At 51.0% G+C, this 3,084-nt stretch overlaps 1 protein-coding gene across 1 annotated transcript in view; it reads left to right on the top strand.

Moving 5' to 3' along the window:
- The first annotated feature begins 2,500 nt into the window (after nt 1-2,500).
- The window catches only part of Prdm10 (PR domain containing 10), a 126,816-nt gene continuing 126,232 nt past the window's right edge, over nt 2,501-3,084 (top strand). Inside the window, exon 1 of the mRNA XM_013009437.1 lies at nt 2,501-2,584. The gene's annotated coding sequence lies outside the window, so the exon portion shown is untranslated. The remainder of the gene's footprint in view (nt 2,585-3,084) is intronic.

Raw genomic sequence — 3,084 nt, 5'->3', positions numbered from 1 at the left:
CTTTCTTTCTTTCTTTCTTTCTTTCTTTCTTTCTTTCTTTCTTTCTTTCTTTCTTTTTCTTTCTTTCTGTTGTGGGGCTTGAACTTAGGGCCTGGGCTAGTGCTCTATGCCACAGGGCCACTTCCTTTTTTCGAGCATTTAATTGGGGATTAGAGTCTCTCTGAGACTTTTCTGTCCGGGCTGGCTGAGAGCTGCAATCCTCAGATCTCAGCCTCCTGAGTAACTAGGATTACAGGTGTGAGACACTGGCACTCAGCTGGGTTTCATTTTAATTACTATTATTAAGGCATCTCAATGGGTTTCCCTGTGGCATTCCCATACATGTATATATCATGCTTTGATTTAATTCACCCTTCCTACTATCTTCTCTTATCTAACTTCTGTCTTCAACCTTCAGTCCCTTATCCTTCTAGGTATTCCCTCTATTTCTTTCAGTTTGTCTTAAAAATGGTTCTAGATTCCATACATAAAAGAGAAAGGTGGCATTTGTCTTTCTGTATCCAGCTTATTTGCTTAACATGATGATTTTGAGTATCAGCAACTGAATTTTTTTTTGGGGGGGGTCCGTTTCGTGGGGCCTGAACTCTGGGCCTGAGCGCTGTCCCTCAGCTCTTCAGCTCAAGGCTAGCTAGCGCTCTACCACTTGAGCCACAGCGCCACTTCTGGCTTTTTTTTCTTTTTGCTTATGTGGTGCTGAGGAATCGAACCCAGGGCCTCAAGCATGCAAGGCAAGCGCTCTACCACTGAGCCACCTTCCCAGCCCCCAAGTGACAACACTATCATGGAACATTCCAGTGACTTCCTTAAGCAATATAATCATTTCTAAAGCACATGGCTTGCTTGTTCAGGAAGCCATATCCACCCACATTCTTAGAGAAGAGTGAATAGCATCTGTCTGTCTGTCTATCTATCTATCTATAATTTTTGTGTCAGTATTAGGGCTTGAACTCAGGGTCTGAGTTTCTCTGCTCAAGACTGGTGCTCTACCACTTGAGTCATATCTCCATTCCCAGCTTTTTTTTTTGGTGGTTAATTGGACATAAGAGTTGCATATACCAGGTGTTGGTGGCCTGTAATCCTAGCTACTCAGGAGGCTATGATCTGAGGATTGTGGTTCAAAGCCAGCCCGGGCAAGAAAGTCCCCAAGACTCTCATCTTGAATAAACTACTCAGAAAAAGCCAGAAGTGGCACTGTGGCTCAGGTGGTAAAGCATTACGTTAGCTTTGAGCACAAAGAAGCTCAGGGACAGAGCCCAGGTCGGGAGTGGGTATGGGTGGGTGGGGCTTTTGTTGGTGGTGAGGGGCGGGGGAGAGACAAAGGGACGCTTAGACTTTCCTGCCCAGGGTGGCCTCAAACCAGGTTTCTCAGATCTCAGCCTTCTGAATGTCTAGAATTGTAGGCTTGAGCCGTCCAGCATCCCACTTAACTCAGTATATTAAAGTAAGGTCTCATTTAATATTTAAAACAACATTATAAAGTAGATATTATGGATGGGAAACCCATTCCCTGAAAACACAAAGTTCCAGGGTGTCTGACATCTAATAGCCATCCATCTTTGCCAGTTAGTTGGAGCTGGGTGTTTGGATCTCTCTTCAAAGATTGGTCTTATTTCTACTCATCCAGCTGCTCTTTGGGAAAACAATGCAAAGGAGGGTAGGAGGTGGAAGCCTCAGGTTAGAAATGAGTTAAGTAATTTGGTTAATCAGTGTTGATGTTTCTAGAAAATAACTGCCTTTTCCAGAATGGTAAGGAACAGGGGGTCAAAACAATGGATGGGATGTGCCTGGTCCTGCAGTACGCACCCTGAAACACTGGAGACTCAGACTCCAGGAAGGGGTGTCTCCGAAGCAAAAAGCCCCCAGCTGCGGAGTGTCAAGTGTTCGGTTTTCACCCACACCCAGCAGGCCGGCCGGCTGGGCTGCAATTTTGGTGTGGTGGGAAGCCCCAGAGAGGACGCATGTCCAATCAGACACCATCCCACCCAAGCGCTTCCCAGGACTCTCAGGCGTGGAGGGAGGCGGGTAGGGATCTCGGGGAGCCGTCCACCTCCAATGATGGACGCGCCAGCAGCATTGAAGGCTTTTCCCTCCTCTACCTCTCCAGGTTTTCAGAGGGGCTTGACCCTGAAAGCGAAGAGTCGGGCTTTCTGATTGGTTTAGAATACAAACGCCCGCCAGCGCTGCCTGAGACCTGCTCTTCGATTGGATTTTACACGAACAGCAGAGCACGAAATAAAGAAGCCTTCAGTCATTGGACCATTGTGTGAATCTCCTTTTGGCTTCCCTGCCGATTGAATTAGCGTCTCAGGATCTTCGTCATGACTCTAAAATCTGGGCCTGTCACTACGGCCCAGCGTTTCTGGTCTCTAGGCACGGTATGGGGTTTACAGAGATTAACCAATCATATAAGGTCGAGATCAGGTTGCCAGGCAGGTTATGCTAATAAGGCCCCGCCTTTTATGCTGCTCCCACTCTGCGGCGGGAAGAACCACCTGGAGGTGGAGGGGGGGGTTGATTTCTATCACCCCTAGGGAGAGAGGATCCGGGACCCGCTGATCTTCCAGCTCCCCTCACCCAACATCGTGTAAGTACCTAAAGGATTAAGAGAATTGAATAAGCCAAGGTCCAGAGTACCCTATCGACTGGGAGGGTGTTTCGTCTTTGCTTAGTCCCACCCAAAATGGCGCCCGGCTCTTTCCGCGTCTCAGAGCCCGGCCGGGGCCAACCGACCGCGGACCCGGGTGGGGGGGGGGGAGAGAAATTGATGGTAGTGGTGGGGGGAGAAATCCCGGCGGCACCGCCCGATGGTACAGTCCAGCCGGGGCTGGGACACGGCACCTCGCTCGGGGTGGGGGGTCAAACCATCTGCACCTTCCAAGGGGAAAGGGGTAGCAGCCCCTCCGGGAGGCCCTCTTGGCGCGGCGCTCCGCGATGGCTCCGGCGCCTCCTCGCCTTCGCCTGTCCCGCGCGCAGCTTCGCCCCCTGCGACCCCCGAGTGGCTCGCACGCTCCGCCGGCCGCGCGCACCTCTCCTCCCCTGCCCGCGTTGGTTGGGCCGGGACGGCAGTTGGGTTGCCGGCGCGCT

This window comes from Dipodomys ordii, unplaced genomic scaffold (genome assembly GCF_000151885.1).
Source record: "Dipodomys ordii isolate 6190 unplaced genomic scaffold, Dord_2.0 Scaffold10, whole genome shotgun sequence".
Taxonomy (NCBI): Eukaryota; Metazoa; Chordata; class Mammalia; order Rodentia; family Heteromyidae; genus Dipodomys; species Dipodomys ordii.
This window is presented reverse-complemented; position numbering and strand designations above follow the sequence as displayed.